Source organism: Neomonachus schauinslandi, chromosome 1 (assembly GCF_002201575.2).
Source record: "Neomonachus schauinslandi chromosome 1, ASM220157v2, whole genome shotgun sequence".
Lineage (NCBI taxonomy): Eukaryota > Metazoa > Chordata > Mammalia > Carnivora > Phocidae > Neomonachus > Neomonachus schauinslandi.
In genome coordinates, this window is record NC_058403.1 from 166171568 (window position 1) to 166191008 (window position 19441).

Here is a 19441-nt window from a genome sequence, read left to right on the forward strand (position 1 = left end):
GAGCCAGGATGATTTGCAAAAGATAGCAACATGTTCTGAAATGTATGCTAGGAGTGTCTTAAAAATGTTAAATATCTACTGTAACTCTACTGTTTCCTCTTACAGATTTTAACATCCTACACATTTAGTGCCCAAAGCTGAAGACAAGGAGAGGAGATCCTCAGTTTGACATAGAAACCTCCACTGATGGAAACACTGCTATAAAGAATTTGCTTCTACAGCTGAAGTGTCAGGATATTTTATCAGTTTCTCTAGATTTCTGTTGTGGCTGAGACTATGCATGCAGAGGGGAGAGGGCGATGGGCAGGATATAAAAAGCGAGGCTGCAGATGAGAAGGAAGCCCCATGAGAGAAGATGGCATTAAATGACATCTTCCTATTCCAGAGCCCTGGTCGGCTAAGGGGACCGGACAATAGGGTCACCAAATGTATAAGCCCCGTCCTAGACCAATTCAATTAGAATCTCTTGGAGTGGGACGGAGACATCAGCACACTTTCAAACTCCTGAGGTAACTGCAAAGTCCAACACAAGCTTGAGAAATGCTCTTCTGGTGTCTGGTACAGACACAGCTGTTCGGAAGCGGAGGTCACAGCGGCTCATCTGAACAAGGCCAAGTGTGTGCCTTCATGCTCTGCATGCTCCCCAGCAAACCTTCTGTTCCTTTGTATTTTCCCCTATTTCTCTTTCAGGATACATTTAATTTCTCATGCTAGCTTTCTTCATTGCTGTTACGTTCTCTCCATCCAAACAGTCCATGTGCAAATTATTTTTAACCAAAACCCCGACTTCATTTTTCACGTGTATATCTTGTCCATATTTTTAACCCCAAACCTTCCCTGGTGCTCCCTCCACTCGAGCATCCCCCAGCACCTGGGTTCCTGGTCCTATCACAAAGCCAGCTGTTTGGAAGTGAGCATCCAGGAGAGCACTTCTAATGATAAAAGAAGGCTGAAATGGCTTCAAGTTTCCTTTACATCGCCTGTTCTTTAAACCAATTAGAGTCACACTATCACAAGCTGGGCCCCAAAAGCTACCAACACCTCTAAATTCTCTCAGATGCTATCTCTCCTTTCGCTTTTCTTGCCAAGGTTTAGCAGATATATAGATAGGCTCTCCTGTCTTGCACCTCAGAAACAACAGGGTTATTTTTGCTTTGTCCAGGATGATTCAATGTAGCCAATATTAGCGTTGTTATACATCTCAGAGAATAAAGGAGGCTGGCTTTGTGAGGTCATGGACCTTGCTTTATTAAATTTGAGTTTTATTAAATATATAATACTTGATTTCTTTTCCAGTAAAAATTTTTAACTGTGGGCAAAGCAAAAGCACATTTGCTATAATTTAGTTGTGCAATAAATTGGCTGGCTTAATTTAATGATCAATTATTAATGAATTGGTAACAGATAAATAAATTCCATAGATTATCCCTAAGCTTCCTTTTAGCTAATAATGATAGCTTCTTCTCCCACTGAACATTTAATAGGAACTGCTAACAAGTTGCAAAATTAGCAGATTTAAGTTTCATTACCTTTTGATTTCCCTATCTGCCTTCTAATGAGAGATCTAATGAGCAAAGAAGTGGCCAGGAGGAGGCAATGAAAAAGAGAGAAAGAAAATAAAAGCAAAAGGACTGAGACACATAGAACTAAGTGTATTTCCTTCCCTACTCACCATTTAAGAGTCTCCTCTCTTTAAGGCTTCGGTGTATATCCGCGTTAGAACTAGAGTACTAATACCAATCAATACACTTACCCTAGGGAAATTCAAGAATGATTTAAAGACACACAGCACAATTCTATTCATTCCTAATTTATTTAGCCAGGGTGTTTGAGTAAACATCAAAGTTAAGGCTTTTCAAATGAATCTTTCTTCCATCTGGTACAAATGAGCAGATTATCAACATATATTTATTTTTTTAAAAAATCATCTTCTTGGGCGCCTGGGTGGCTCAGTTGGTTAAGCGACTGCCTTCGGCTCAGGTCATGATCCTGGAGTCCCTGGATCGAGTCCCGCATCGGGCTCCCTGCTCGGCAGGGAGCCTGCTTCTCCCTCTGACCCTCCCCCCTCTCGTGTGCTCTCTGTCTCTCTCTCATTCTCTCTGTCTCAAATAAATAAATAAAATCTTAAAAAAAAAAATCATCTTCTTGGCCAGTTTATCAGCAGCACGTGAAAATTACTATTATCACTCCATATTCATAGCTTGCTTTTGCCTTCCCTACCTCCACATGATGGGTCACCATACTCACATAATTAACCTGCCACTGTTCTGAATGGCTTTGTTTTATTTCCAAGTATTGAATCCATCTTCAAATAAATATTTACCTTCTCACAGAATATTAAAGTCAATGAGTCTTGATATTGGAAAGCAATTTTGAAAGGAAACATGATGTAAGACTATTAAATAAAAATAGCATGGCTTGACAATCCTGCTTTGTGTGTGATTCTGGGTGAATTATGTGCCTCTGAACCAAGGACAGCCCTGAAAGGTAGACCTTCCATTTCCTGGTGCCACCAGGGGTATGTGTTACTTGGTTGACCGAGCTATGGAGCTGAAGTGAACAACTTTATGGTCCTATCTAAAGATCTTTCCAATTTATTAATTCAAAGTTATAAGAAAATGGTGACACTAAATCTAATGCATATCCATAATGGAAGAGTCCCCAGATCTTCAGCTTCTTTTAAATTATTATTATTATTTTAAAAACATGTTTCTGAAAACCCAAACCAATTCATCCAGTTCAGAAGAACATTGATGTTAACTTACAAAGGCATAACATGATGTTGGGGGAAAGCTGTCTTACACTATAAAAAAAATAAATAAAGATAAGCAACATATTTGGGAGTGTAAAACCTTAGTCCTCATAAGAATATGATTCAATTTGAATGTAAAAAGCATAGTCACTCTTCCACACTGCTATCCTTTTTCCATACTTATTTTTAGAGATAATGCTTAAATAAATCACATGGAAAGCAAGATGATTATTAATTATTTACTTATTTGGAGCCAAACCCTTTTAGTTTTCACTGAATTACTTATTTACAAATGAAAAACAGTTCAGAAATCTCCAACATATTGACCTAGAACATAAATTGCGCATCTTTTCCCTCTTACAAAGCTATTTTTAATATGAGCAATTATTAATGCATTTATTTCCAAATGGAGGGAAAAAAACTCTGCTCTACCATTAATGTAGTGTTGGGTCCAGTATTTTTCCATTTCTGTTAAAAAGCAACAGACTGTCCAGCACTCAAATGGAGAAGTGAGGATGTGATGTTCAGTGCAGTCAAGAACACTTCTAAGACTAGGACAAGACCTTCTTCCTATCTCTGGTGGTTCTTTGCCCACCCAGCCCCCATTTCTCAGCGTTTTCATGTGTATGTCCATCCTTTATGTTGAGGTAGCCCATGTGCTTCAGGGAGAGCTGATCTAACCTCCAGACCAGATTAGGTTCAGGGGACCCTTTTACCCTTTGTCACTGATGAACTCAATAATGCAGGGCTAAGCCAATCACTTTCATGAAATGTTCTTGGCTAAAGGGATTGGTGAAATAATTGGCAGGTAACCCATTATTGGCCAGTAAAACATAATAGATTATTGCTCAGGGCACTGAAAAAGAGATATCTTTGCTTCTATTAGAGAACCCCTGGAAGAGATCATCTCTCCTTCTCTGAACTTCAATACTACATGAGGCTTCGACATGCCCCAGCCACGGCAAGGAGCGGTGGCTGATTCAGGGAAATAGGGCAGGAGTCCTGAGCAAATGAGGTCTGACTTCTGTCCCACATCTGAACTTTTTCCCTTAAGTGAACAATACATTTTCTATATTTTGTTAGTTTGAATTTTCTTCCTTCCTATATATAGGAAGGATTTTCTTCCTTCCTTCCTATAACCCCAAGTACTTTTTTTGACATGTCCAAGAATGTTTTTTACAGGACTCTTCCTAATACACAAATAGTGAACAACAACCCAAATGTTCACAAACTGTAGAATAGGTAAACTATAAAATTCAGACAATGGAATATTATATGGCAATGAAACAGAACAAAGTATTGCAACATGAAACAACAGGTATAAATCTCAAAGATATAACCTTGAGTTAAAGAGGCCAAAAAAATGGAGTCCATTTCCTGTAATTCCATTTATATTAAGTTCAAAACCAGACAAACTAATCTGTGTTGGTAGAAGTCTGCAGAATAGTGGTTCCCTATAACCCAAAATACTTTGACATTCTTCGATCATAATCACAATACTTCTTCAAGTATTATATCTCAGCTTTCTCCACACATTAAAAGGCCTGTCCCCTTACAACTGTCTATTTCTGTTCTTTTAACAGTTTAATTTCATTTTTCCCAGCAAGTCTTTCCTGCTTTGCCTGGCATCAATCTAATTTCAAATATCTAAATTTACTGGGGGTGGGAAGGGATGGTGGGGTGTGGATATGAACACAGGAGTATCTATTTTCTGTGCATCTCAGTACAAAATATGTTTGTATACTATATGATGCCTAATATACTCAGAGGTTTCATAATTTAAAAAATAGTCTGGACTCAAAAAAACCACCACCAAAACAAAACCACCTTATGATAAGAATTAGTTTCTAAAACACCGGTGGCCTTCTAAACTACTGTATGTAGCTCAATGTCTAGATTATGAAAATGGAGGTAAATGCAGAAGCTCACACTGTCAGAAATGTTAAAAAAAAAAAAGCAGTCTCTTAAACTGGAGATTTTGGACTCAGAAGGTCTGGGATGTATTTAAGATAGGCGAGTATATCTTTGACAGAGAGAGTTGAGAATCAGCAGTGATATTTTTTAAAGTAGCAAAAGAAATTGAATACTTGCTGTTGTTTTAAAAATATTTTGTATACTTTTCCAGGCCCCCAGCTTGGGGAGTTGGTTCCCCCTGGTGGGAGACCTGGCTTCAGACTTGGCCTTCTCGCCCCCACTGGGGGTGAAGGCAATGAGCCAGCAGGGCTGGAGCCTTGCTGGGTTTCCAAGGCCCTCCTGGAAGGTCAGGAATCAGGCTGGGGGTTCAGGCGGGTGCTGAGGTGTGGGGTATTCCCCCATACTCCCCCATATGAGTTCTGGCTGGAGGGGGGGAGGGTTTCATACTGTGGACCTCAGGTTAGAATGGGACTGGTGCCCCAAGGCAGCCTTGAGACCTCTCAGCCAGAAGGCGAGCTCGGAACAGAGATAGAGAATAACTCTGAGGGGTCCTCCCCCCAGCCCTGCACTGCTCCACCAGAGGCTGTGAACCTGTCAAGGAGAAGTTGGAGCAAATCCCTGGGGAGTCCCAGAACATCAAAGATATGCAGAAAGACCTGAACAATTTGCCAAGCTCCTGAAGCAGAAGAGGATCACCCTGGAATATACTCAGGCCAATGTGGGGCTCACGCTGAGGGTTCTCTTTTGGAAGGTGTTCAGCCAAATGAACATCTGCCTTTTGGAGGCTCTGCCACTCAGTTTCAAGAACATGTGTAAGCTGGGGACCCTGCTGTAGGAGTGGGTGGAGGAAGCTGACAACGATGAAAATCTACAGGGGATATGCAAAACAGAGATCCTCGTTGCAGGCCCGAAAGAGACAGTGAACAAGTCTGGAGAACCAAGTGAGAGGCAACCCACAGAACATGTGCCTGCAGTGCCCGAAACCCACACGACAGCCAATCAGCCAAACGGCCCCGCAGCTCGGGTGTCAGAGGGATGTGGTCCCAAGGTGGTTCTGCAACGGTCGCCAGAAGGGCAAAGGATCACGCATGCTGTGAGTATTCGCAAGGAGAGATTTTGAAGCTGCTGGGTCCCCTTTCTCAGGGGCACAAGTGTACTTTCTTCTGGCACCAGGACCCCATTTTGGTAGTCCAGGCTATGGAGGCCCTCACTTCACTAGGCTGTACCCCTCAGTTCCTTTCCCAGAGGGTGAAGCCTTTCCCTCTGTGTCTGTCACCACTCTGGGCTCTCCTATGCATTCAAACCCAGGATCTGGCCCTTCCAGGAAATGGGAGTAGGGGTGGGAGGTTGCAGAAAAAAGGGGAGAGCTAAGGATAGAGAACTTGGGGTTTATACCAAGGCTTTGGGATTAAGTTCTTCATTCCCTAAGAAAGGATTTGGGAACACAAAGGGTATGGGGGCAGGGAGTTTGGGGGAACTGGTTGGAGGGAAGTTGAAGTTCAAGGATGTTCTTGTTTTTAATCCCCACATCACTCATCACTTTGTTCTTAAAGAAGTCTGGGATACAGTAGGTGGGGGGAAAATGTATATTTGACTCAGGAGTAGAAAATTGAGTAATAGCAATAGCAAAAGGCTACTTGAAACTTTACCTGAATGCAGGTATTTAATGAAAGAAGATAACATGATGGGGAAAACACTTATCTCCCACATATATCATAGAAGAGAGAACAAGACAACCCTGAAAGTGAGATTTGATTTGAGACAAAATGACTATAGCCTTTCTTAATTAACCATGCCAACAGGCTAAAAGACACTACTAGGGAACATAGAGCTCCAAAAGCATCAGATCCTAGTAGAAAATTGAGAAGAACACAGTAAAGAATAGGGTTTAAAAAAAAAATACCTTGTAGTGTAATTATTAGTAGAAAATTGTACAAACTTCAGCCATTGCCACATCCTGTTAAGGCAATATATTAAATCTTGTCCTAAAATTTCTTTACCCATTATATAGAGAGGTCATTCCATTTTAACTATGGTTCTATGTAAGAACTGTTCTTTTTAAAAAATTGTATTTAAATACAGATGCCCGTATCCTGCCTCTTATTCATCTATCAGTTATCCTAGGAGACCATGTAAAAACTCTGGCTTTGATGTTAATTAGTTATGTGATCTTGGGCAAGGATCTTAATCTTGGTATGCCTCAATTTCCCTACCTATGCATGAGGGATAACAGTACCTACTTACGAAGAGATTATCTAGTGTATTACATTAGACAGCTTTTGTGAAGTATTTACGTAATGTCTAGTATATGGCAAAAATCCAAGAAAGTTAAACTGAGGCCATTACTAGTAATGTCTTCTAAGTTGGCAGGAGCATACAACTTGTAGCTGCTACAGAGAAGGTAAGTACAGGGACTCACAAAGAATTGAGAGACTATCCAGGAAGAAAACACCCTTTCTAAAACCATACTTCTGGTTCTAGTATATAACCCATGGCTGCCTTGATAAGCAGAAAAATTTTCTCTACTCTTTCAATGCTATTTGATATTTCAAAATAAATTAAAAATGAGAATCAGAAGCAAATCAAACCAATTATAAAATTAAATGTGTTTTTCCATGATTTGCCCATGCCCCTCCCACAAACACTAGATATTCTAATATGTTCCCCTAGGACAGTGTTTCATACACCATGGTTCTATACCACAAATATTAGAATCACCCCAGGTGAAGTGACTTATTAAAATGCAAATTATCTGGTTCCCAGCCCAGGCTGAAGGAAGAAATGCAGTGGGGAGTGGGGAGAGGTTCTGAGAATCTTCAATTTTTGCAGTCGCCTGAGGTAAACTTTATGAACACTTAGATGTGCAAAATAATAATCTAGGGCATTGGTTCTCAAGTGTGATTCAGACTAATAGCGTTAGCGTCACCTAGGAACTTGTGGGACATACAAAATCTCAGGCCCCACCCCAGACCTGCAGAATCAAACCTGGGCATGTGCCTTCTAGGTGATTCTGATGCATGCAAAAGTTTGAGACTACCACTTTAGAGTCTTGCTATTCAAAGTGTGGTCCAAGAAGCAATACTTAGGCATCACCTGGGAGCTTGTTAGAAATCAGAAATTTGGGACTGCAATACCATCAGCTTTGTTCTTTCTCAAGATTGCTTTAGCTATTGGGGGCTTCACCCCAATCCAAGTAAATCAGATTTTAAAATTTAAAAAGATGTCCAGGTTATTTCTATGCACATTAAAATCTGAGAAATGCTGGGCTAGGTCAGTGTTTTGCAAACTTCTATGAAAGTAAAAATATAACTTCTAAGTTCCTTCCCTGGAGATTCTGACTTTGAGGGTCTAGAATGATTTTAAGATTTTTATGTATTTACATGAATCCTAGGTAATTAATGTTATCAGCTAAGTTTAGGAAATATGGCTTTGGAGACAAATTCCTGGGTACCACCTAAGTTACGAATCATTGCCCTATATCAGGTTTCTCATTTTGGCATTATAAACATTACGGGACAGATAATTCTTTGTTGCAAGGGCTGTTCTGTGCAGTGTAGGGTGTTCAAAAATGTCCTTGGCCTCTCCCCACTAGATGTCAGTAGCAGCTTCTCCACTCATGACAATTAAAAATATCTCCAAACATTGACAAATGTCCCCTAGGGGAAAAAAAATCCCCCCACTCTCCACTGAGAGCCACCAGTCTAGAAGACAACTGTTATAGTTGTCTATTATTTTATAATACACTACTCCGAAGCTTAGGGCCTCAAAACAATAACCATATGGTTATTCTCAAAAGCCAAGAATTCAGGACAGGGTTGGCCGAGTGGTTCTTCTGCTTCATGTGGCATCATCTGATGATACTCCTTTGGTTTCCTTCTATTACCAGCTGAACTGAAGATCCATAAATACCTAACATCTGGTCATTTAGAGCTTTCTCTGTCCAAAAGAAGGCTCAGCATTTGGCAGCCCAACCCAAGGTTCTTTAAAACATGGTGTTCAGATTCCCGAGAGAAAGCAGATGTTTCCAGGGCTCTTAATGGCTAGGCATGGAGTTGTCACAGTGTTCTTTCCTCCATGCTTTACGGATTAAAGTGAATCGCAAAGGCAGCCCAGATTCAAGGGGAGGCACATGGACCCTGTGTACTTACAGGATGGGAGGGATTGATAGCACTTTGGAGACTATTTACCACAGTGAGTTTTGCAGGCATGGTCCACTTTAAGAACAGAAATTGCTATATCATGTGGTTTTCTTTTAAACACATCTCTAGTATGTTTACCTAAAATATTGAGAATTCAATATAATATTGTCCCTTAACATTCCTTTTTTTAAAAATTTTAGTTCCAGTATAATTAACATACAGTGTTATATTAGTTTCAAGTGTATGATGTAGTAATTCAGCAGTTCCATATATTACTCAGTGCTCATCAAGATTAGTGTACTCTTAATCCCCATCACTTTTTTCACCCATCCCCACCCCCACCACCGTCCCTTTGGTAATCACTGGTTTGTTCTCTATAGTTAAGAGTCTGTTTTTTAGTTTGTCTCCTTTTTTTTCCCTTTGTTCATTTGTTTTGCTTCTTAAATTCCACATATGAGTGAAATCATATGGTATCTGTCTTTCTCTGACTGACTTATTTCACTTAGCATTATACTCTCTAGATCCATCCATGCTATTGCAAATGGCAAGATTTCATTCTTTTAGATGGCTGAATAATAATCCATTATATATACCACATCTTCTTTATCTTTTCATCTATTGATGGACATTTGGGCTGCTTTCCACAACTTGGCTATTATAAATAATGCTGCAGTAAACACAGGGGTGCATGTAACCCTTTGAACTAGTGTTTCTGTATTTTTTTGGATAAATACCCAATAGTGTGATTATTGGATCATAGGATAGTTCTATTTTTAATTTTTTGAACAACCTCCATACTGTCTTCCAGAGTCGCTGCACCAGTTTGCCTTCCCACCAACAGTGCACGAAAGTTCCTTTTTCTCCACATCCTCTCCAACACTTGTTTCTTGAGTTTTTGACTTTAGCCATTCTGACAGGTATGAGGTGATAGCTCATTGTGGTTTTGATTTGCATTTCCCTGATGATAAGTGATGCTGTGATGCTGAGCATCTTTTCATACTATGTCTATACATTCCATTAGACTTTTTTATTTTTTCTCCTAAAAGATGCGTTGGGGAAAGGATTTCTTCTGGCTTTCCAATTTCATTGCCTTCATTCTCACCTCATCCCCATTCTGGGGAACAAACTTCTTGAATTATTACATACTGTAAAGTATACATAAATAAATTGTAGAGCTAGATGAGTTTGTACATCCTGGACAAGGATATATGTTATCAGCACCCCCAGAGCCTCCCAGTGACTACCTCCCTCCAAAAGTAACCACTGAATTCTATCACTGTGAATTAGCTTTGCCTACTTTTCAGTTTCATATAAATGGAGTTGTAGAATATCACCCTTTTGTATTTGGCTTATTTTGCTCAATATCATGGCTGGAAGATTCATCTGTGTTGTTGTATAGAAAGCTTGACCCTTCTTACCTCCCCTTGAGTGGTATACTTTTCCTACATTTCTTTTCTTCTCTTTCACTCTTTATTCCTCAGCTGCATTAATATTTTTTAAAACCTGATTCTACAGGTCTTCTGATAAAAACTCATCATCAGACTCTGGATCTCTACCACTTTCAAAATAAATCTAAATGCTTAGCCTTCACAATCTCATGCCAATCTATTTTTCAAATCTTACATTACTTTCTAACCATAATACCCAACTGGATCCCACTTAATCTCTGATGTCCCCCATGTTTTCACTCAGCCTTTTACCATGGTCCAGATGGAGAAATGGATCTCCTCTCAAGATCCTGCCATTTTTTTTCCTTACTTGAGTTGGCTGGGCATTCAATTTTTGTGTTTAAGTAACAATACACTCCCATAACTGGTCAGTTGAGATCTAATAACATAAGAAAGTTAAGATTATTTCTGGCTAAACTGGAGAGAAACCTTGAGGTAAAAAGTATTTCTTCTTTGAGATATCACCTCAATTCGAAAAAGGATCTCTCAAAATATAAAACTTGACTGACATTTCAAAACATAACATGGTCAGGAACAGGTAAAATAGAAGAGTTTCAAAGAAACAAGTGAACAGGAGTCTATATGAATAGAACCGCATTATCTTGAAGAAAAAATCATCTTCTGTACTACAAATATGTCAGGAGAAAGAGTGTTGGTTGAGTCTCTAATAAACACAGCTTTGGAGGGACCATCTACTAAAGAATTAAAGGCATCAGAGAAGGCTAAGAGTCTAGGAAAAAGTAATTATCACTGACATGACTGTAATTTTTTTGAACATGAAGTAATAGTAGAGATGAAAGATGTCTTTAACTATTTGAAAGAATATTATTTTTCCTTCCACTTAGTCTAGAATTGGGTCTAATCTGTGTGTGTCAATATGGCATAAACAGCATAGCACACAATGAGCTCCCATCATCAGAGGTGGGAGCCCCACTTAGGTTAAAGTTTGGTCTAATATAGGTAGTTCCCAGCTGCTGGTATATGAACTAGAAGCGTGAGAGTCACTGGGGCACTTTTTATAAGGCAAAATCTTCTAGTCCCACTTCCTAACCTACTGAGTCACATAGGGCATAGTGTCTAAGAACATGTTCTTTTAAGTAAGTGCCTATCAAGCTTTAAGACCTCCTTCAGGAAATGTTTGCCTTTGATAGCAAAAGGTATAAGGAAGTGTTTCAAATTGTTCCTGATCCAAAGAATTCTTTGGATTTCTAAGCTTAATATGGAAAACATTTTTTTTTTCCAATTACCTGAAGCTCCATCTATTTACTTCTTTATTTTATATTCATTGGGTGGGTACCATGTGTACTGATGTGGAGTTAACACAATGAGTCAGGTCCCTGAACTCACAGAGTATCCAAACTGAAAGGGAAAACAGGCATGAAACTGATATAGAAAACAAATTTAAAATTAGTACTATGTCAAACCATATAACTGTGATGAGTATAATGCAATAAACTATGGCTTGATGAAGAGACGCTAATAAGCAAGTCTGATTGAGACTGGAGGTCAGAAACATCCCCAGTAACAAAAAGGGCATTTAAGCTGAGGCTGAAGGATGGCAGAGGATTTTTCAGGCCTTGAATGAGTAGAAGGGCATTCCAAGCAGAGAGAACAGCACCTGTGAAGACCTTAAAGTGGAAAGAAGGAATTTGTGTTTGCAAGGAACTGAAAGAAGTCCTGTTTGTTTGAAGAAGACAAGTGGTCCAAGATGAAGTTGATAGACAGAGGCCGGATCATGCTCAGTGTGATGCCTAATTTTATGTGTCAACTTGTCTGGGCCACAGTTCCCAGATATGAGGTCAAACATTATTCTGGATGTTTCTATGAGGGTGATTTGAATGAGATTAACATTTAAGTAGGTGGACTTTATGCAATGCAGATTGCCCTTCATAATGTGGGTGGACCTCATCTGACTGTTTGAAGTCCTAAACAGAGCAAAAGAATGATCTCCCCAAGAAAGAGGGAATTCTGTCAGAAGACAGCCTTAAGACTTGAACTGCAACACTGTCCCTTCCCTGAGTTTCCAGTCTGCTGGCTCACCCTTCAAATTCAGGGCTTACCAGACTTTTATATATATACACACATATATCCTCTTGGTTCTGTTTCTCTGGAGAACCCTGATTAATACAATGAAAGTTGGAAAACTTATAATACATATTTTATTTTGCCAAACATTAGAATGGGAAGCCATTGCAGAGAAGTAGCTTTAGCAAATATCGGTCATCACATATTTAGTTTTTGTAGATACATTTTTAGCCTAGTATTTCCATATACAGACTTCTAGAAAGGGCTACCAGGTTCATAGTCTCCCCTTAGCCCTTTATCTCTCTACTATACTCTCCCATGCATTTTATAGCTTTCCTTTATCCCCCTATTATTTCATAAAGTCCAATCTCAAAAGTTCTGCAACTCCCTGTTTTAAAGGTTTTGCTGGGGAAATCACTAAAATAAAGCAGCTCTGAAACTGATTTAACTTCATTGCTCCCAGCATATCAACTACATATCGTTCCAAAATCCCAATATTCTTTCTCTAAAATCTGCATGCACAGTGTATGTCGTTGAATGACAAGAAAAATGCAGCCCAGATCCCCAAGTTGAAACAAATGCCAATTTATTTTCCTTTCTAGAAATAAATCTGTAAAGAACTTTCTTTGAATTGGGGTGCATGGTAGGGAGGTCTTCTTGTAATTTATTTTCATAGCTCCCATCCAAGGGAAGTCACCAAACTAAATCAAGTCAGACAGAGGTACCCTGACTGACTCACTAAAGCATGGAGGGATAGCAGAATTCTTCTTGAAGAATTCACACAATTCAGATAGCAATTATAGCTCTCAATTTTCTCACTAAGCAATACCTGCATGACTTGGTTTTAAAAAAAAAATCATGAGTGATATTTGGGCTTTCATCATCAAATATATTTTTTAGAACCTACTATGCACAATGTCAGGTCTTAGGAATTGGATGATTGATAGCACACACTATTCATTCAATAAAAACATGATGCATGCCAAGCCCTGTTCGAGCCTCTTGGGATACAGCAGTAAACAAGGAAACATGAGGCATGGATCTTTCCTCTTCCATTGAATCCTTTTTTATTCCGGAGGGGGTGAAATAGACTATAAAATGATAATTAAGCAAGATAATTTCAGAATCCAATAAGTGCTATGACTATAATCATAAAAAGAACAAACACTTAACATATATTTTGTGCCAGAAACTGCACGAAGCATTTTACTCACATGAACTAATTTTACCCTCACAACAACTCTGTGAGACAAGTACTATTATTATCTGTTTAACAGATTAGGAACCTTAGTCATCAGGAGGTTAATGAATTTGGCTGAAACTAGGTGGAGCCAGGATGTGCCTCTGGGCCTCTGATTCCAGGTGTCTGTGCCTCTCACTTCCACGTTAGGCGGGTGGCTATGATGGGAAGGCACTGGGGTCCACTTAGAAGGAATAGTCAGAAGAGGCCTCCATGAGGATTGATGTAGCTCTGAGACATACCTAAGGGATTCAAAACATTCCAGAATCCAAAAACCCAAGGGTTCAAAATATGCTAGAACTCGAATGACTTAAACCATAAGTAGAAATATGACATCTAAAATAACATAACAGTAGCACCTAACATTTTTGGAATGTTCTCTAGTTGCCAAACTGTGTTAAGGGCACTAACTATCAGCTCCGTCTCAGTTAGTCCTTCCAACGTTCCATGTGGTAGTGCTATAAATCCCCACTTCAATGAGGAAAACAGGAATTCAGAGATAATAGACAGCTTGCCTTGGTTCAGTGAGAGACCAGGAGTGATTCTATGTACAGAGTCTAGAAACATTTGGTGACTCTAAAGGCAGGTAAATTGGAAACCACAAAATGAAAGAGGAAAGAAGAGTGACTTAAGTGAACAGAAAATATATTTTATACACAGAGTTTGTTTTTCTCTTCATTAATGGACATGAACTATGTGGCTTACTAGAGGATGTCTCAAGCAGAGAAAACACCTCTTTGTGAAAAGAAATGGAGGAGAACAGGACTGACATTTATTGATTATCAGTTACAATATTAGGCACTTTACTCAGTGCTTTCTGGAGCCTGTGAATTACAACTTTTAAACTTGAAGCAATCAAGATCCCCACGAGCAGCTCAAGGTACAAAGTTCGAATCTACACTAACAACTGTCATCTCGCTAATGTTTGATGCCATGAGGTTTTTTATAGGTGTCAGAAGTCTGGTCTCTAGTTCTATATTTATGTGCCAAAATTTCTATACTTTTGTTGTAGCTGGAGCTCATATTTTAAACATACCTCTAATTGCCTGTTAATTTAATAAAGTATCCCAACATCTTAAGTTATGTGAGTGTATGTGACTAAATGAAAGAGAGAGCAAGAAAGAATAAGAGTGAGAGAGAGAAAACAAGAATGAAAGAAAGCAAGAGATAGAGAGAGATAGAGAAAGAAAGAATAAATAGAAATGGGTATGTCACAAAACATCTTAGCTGTCAAAGATGCTTCAAAGAACTGGTGCCCATGTATTACCATTCATTACCTTAGTATAATTCAGAACTTTGTTATTAGTTTGCACAATAGATGTTGGGTCCCTGGAAGAAATAGAGGAAGTAAGAGGTCCACTGAATCCTTGGTCTTCCCAAAGTGGTCCAGTGGTCAATAAGGTTTCATGTTCCATCATGGAACTTCTAAGATAAACACAATTTCATATTCTAATCATCCCTAAGTGATGAAAAAGGGAATAATGAAAACAAATAAACAACTTAAAGAGTTTGTCTCTGCTTATAAACAAACCCACACAATCAGAAATCAGTGACCTATTTCCTTCGACTGTGGTGTTTCTCTAGTTCATAGATATCACCCATTTATCCTCTCAACAAACACACTGAGCACCTATTAATTACAGGCCTATGATCTTAGCCAGAGGTATAGTTACAGGAATCATGAGCCTAGGGGTGATGACTAAAGTCATGGACATGGAAGAGATTTCCCAGAGTGGGGGGAAATCAGTGAAAATAAATGAGGGCCAGTGACAGAACCTCCTGGATAAAGCAGACATTGAAACATAAAGAATTATGAGCCAGGGAAGGAAACCTTAGATGAAATGGTCCGAAAATTAGGAGGAGAACAGAAAATGTCTAACTTTTTAATAAGAAAGGCGGGCTTGACAAGATCAAATCAGATGAAGACTGGATTAGTCCAGAGGCTTAGGTATCCATCCAGGAGGTTACTGGCAGATTTTCACCTGTGACATTTTAGTGCAAGGTTGGAGGTAAACGCCTGATTACTGTGAATTGACAAGTAAAGGATAGGCGTTGAGTGGAAACTGTAATGGGAGATTATCTACTTGAGGAGTCTGGCTGTGAAGAAAAACAAAGGATAGCAATAAGAGGATATTCTAAGTCAAAGGAGAATATCTAGTATAAGATGGAGGTGACAAGCACATTCACAGGCTGTGTGGAAGGAACCAGTACAGAATGAAAAACTGGAAACGCAGGAGAGAGAGAACAGAGGGTCAAGAGGCACTCAGATCAAGAGCACAGAAGCAGAGATATGTAACCTTTGAAGATAAGACACACCTTTTCGTCTGGCAGTGAAAAAGAGAGTGAAATTAGATGCAATTCTATATTTTTAAAGTATAAGAAGAGGAAGTTGAAGGAGAGCACATCTAAAAATGCTGTTTTTCTAGGTGACAAAGGCAAGGTTCAACTAACTACTAGGAGAGTGAGGTAAAGAATTTGAGGGGGCTGATGTGGTATGAAATACCTATGCTGGAGAATGGAAGGGAAGGTGAATCAAGGACATTCAGAATTACTGAGTGGACACAAAAGAACCATCTGAGTTTAACATTCACTTCATAGTGCTGAGCTACAGTGGCATTTTTTGAAGTCTGTCCCACGGGCCACCTGAATTAGATTTTCCTGAGGTCCTTGCTAATGATGCCAATTTCTGGATCCCATTCCAGACCCTACTACATCTTCTCAGTTGATTCTGGTGCTCACTTAAGTCTGGAATCACTGATCTGGACAGTTTCTCCAATTTTCTCAGTCCCCAAAATCACTTGCACAGATTCTTAGATTTTGACTAGATCTATTGAATCAATATCTTCAGTAGAAAGTTCTGGGGGTCTGTACTATTAATGAGAGGCCTCAATGTTTCTGATGACCAGTCAAGTTTAAGAACATGGATCTCAAGTTCAGATGTGATGGAAGTTGGCAAGGAGTATTAATAATGGTATATGGGGGCACCTGGCTGGCTCAGTAGGTCAAGCATCTAACTTCAGCGCAGATCATGATCCCGGAGTCCTGGGATCCAGCTCCGTGTCGGGCTCCCTGCTCAGCAGGGAGTCTGCTTCTCCCTCTCCCCCAACTTGTGCACACGCACACTCTTTCTCTCTCTCCCTCTCTCTCTGAAATAATCTTTTTTTTTAAAGATTTTATTTATTTATTTGAGAGAGAGAGAATGAGAGAGAGCAAGCACATGAGAGGGGGGAGGGTCAGAGGGAGAAGCAGACTCCCTGCCGAGCAGGGAGCCCGATGCGGGACTCGATCCAGGGACTCCAGGATCATGATCTGAGCCGAAGGCAGTCGCTTAACCAACTGAGCCACCCAGGCGCCCTGAAATAAAAATCTTTAAAAAAATAATGGTTTATGAGTTCACAAAAGATGATTTTTTAAATTTTATTTTTAAATTAATATACAGTAAAACTGAAATATTTGTGTCCAATTGTAAGAATTTGGGAACATATATAAATTTGTGTAATCATCACAATCAGAACAGTTGAATCAAGCAAAAAAACCTGCTTGAGCATTATAGTCAAATTCTCCCCTAGTCGCTTGCAACAAGTGACCTATTTTCTAATACTATAGTCTTGTCCTTTCGAGAATGTCATATGTTATCATAAAGTGTGTAACCTTTTGAGACTGACCTGTTTCATTCAGCATAATGCCCTGAGATCCATCCAAATTGTTGCTGTTATCAACATTTTGTTCCTTTTTATAGCTGAATAGTATTTCACTATGTAGGTGTGCCATAATTTATATATTTACCCACTAAAAGACATTTGGGTTGTTTTTAGTTTTTACAATTATGAAAAATTCTATAATGAAGATATGCATGAAAATTTTTGTGTTAACATAAGCCTTCATTTCTTTAGTGTAAAGAGCCAGGAGTAGGATTTCTACAAAATGGATTCTTAATTCATTAACAAATAGTTATTGAGCAGTCCTTACATATAAATTAAAGTTTTAACTGTCTAGATGTAGAAAAATTATCACCAATATTGAGTAAGATTCAGAATGACTTTCAACATGAGGTAGAAGAGATGGACATACACATGGTTATTGCAAAGGAGTGAACTATGGGGTATGGGGTAAGTGCTCATGAGGGAAGCAAAGACTGTGGGTTGAACAGCAACATATTCAACCCCTAGGTTGATATAATTATATGGAAGGACCACTTTATCCTCTCATTGCCATGGCTACTATTATAGAACTCTGTGGGCTTGAAAGCTATAACAAATCTAAAGTAAGTAAAATAACAAAACAAAACAAAACAAAAAAAACTTTCCTTGATATTTTTGTCCACCACTATATCAAAAGATTAGCATGTAGTATGCAGTCTATGAATGCTTGGTAAAGAAAGAAGAGTCATGCATATGCATGCTGGGAGCCAGAGAGCACAACTATTTCAGAGGAGGTGGGTCAGTAAGAGTGCAAGTTGTTAGTGCTGTAGGAAATGAGATGAGATGCACTTAAATCATTGTTTATATTGTGAAAGCATTGTTTGGGGATGATGGGAAATAGATTCCCATATACTGGTACAGCTTTTGTAGGATGCCTGCCTTACCTCTAGCTGAGATGGGCCAGTGGCTGTAATTGTCCTCCAAGTCTAGCAGAATACTCCCCTCAATGGCATGTGTTAACTGAGGGTTCAGTTGTGCCTATAAGCCCTACACCCTGTAGTGAAAAACAACCCAAGAGGAAACTTCTTGCAGGAGAGGCAGCCACAGCACAGTAAGGAGCTTGCAAAATGATGGTCTCTAGAGCCCTGGCCCATGCCAGCAATCAGAACTCGCAAAAACAAAGCATCATGCTAGTATGAACTGAACTCTTTATGACAAGGTATATAGAATAAAGCAAAGTTGCTCAGGAAGTAATCAGGAAGGGATTAAGGGCTATCAGATCTTGCTTCCAAATAAGCAAAAGAGAGACTTAGCTTGGCTTTAAAAGTAGGCCCAGGAAGCCCCTTTGTCTAAAACCAGTACATATCTGCTTTGGATTCCACTTCTGAATCTTTATTTTTGACTAAGACAACATCCACGTAAGGAACATTACCAGAAGAGACACTGTATGTGGAAGATAACTAATTGACAGCCTTAAGTTGGTCAAGGAATAGCCTACGTAGCTTATTTATATGAAGTGAAGGCCAAATGCCTGCTTTCCTTGGATCAACATGCTTCTAAAACTGTGCACATTAAAGAAGACTATCAAGAAAGCACAGAGAGAGGATATTTGCAAATAGCATCAAGGACATGTTACTTGACTAGAAGATAATCACAGTAATGACCATGGCTCCTGGTTTAGGACATGAGTCAGAAACAATACAGACATGAGGACTCTATCATTGTTCAACAAACTCTCAGAAAAGAATAATCTGTTTACCATCAAAGTTGTTTGTGGAAAATGTGTGTGTGTGTATGTGTGCATGTGTACGTGTGTGTATAAAATATGCACTGCAATAGTCTCAGCAAAAGAGATGATGCTTAGTCATTCTAATATACCACTGGAGGAATAACTATTCCTCATTGTGCAATGTTTTTCTATGATGCTTTATATTTGATTTGCAACCATTAAATTCCTGAGTCCCTGAGGAGCATATAGGTGCAGGAATTACTTTTATCACTGCTTTTGCTAGCTGCTGATGGACACATATTTTAAATTTACCCTGCAGGGGCGCCTGGGTGGCTCAGTTGGTTGGGCGACTGCCTTCGGCTCAGGTCATGATCCTGGAGACCCGGGATCGAGTCCCACATCGGGCTCCCTGCTCGGCGGGGAGTCTGCTTCTCCCTCTGACCCTCCCCCCTCTCATGCTCTCTCTCTCATTCTCTCTCTCTCAAATAAATAAATAAAATCTTTAAAATAAATAAATAAATAAATAAATAAATAAATAAATAAATAAATAAAT

General features: G+C 39.3%; 1 protein-coding gene and 1 pseudogene across 1 annotated transcript in view; one reads left to right on the forward strand and one right to left on the reverse strand.

Moving 5' to 3' along the window:
- Window positions 1-6003, forward strand: part of LOC110585055 — a 46604-nt pseudogene extending 40601 nt beyond the window's left edge.
- The window catches only part of GRM7 (glutamate metabotropic receptor 7), an 886221-nt gene that overhangs the window by 504089 nt on the left and 362691 nt on the right, over window positions 1-19441 (reverse strand).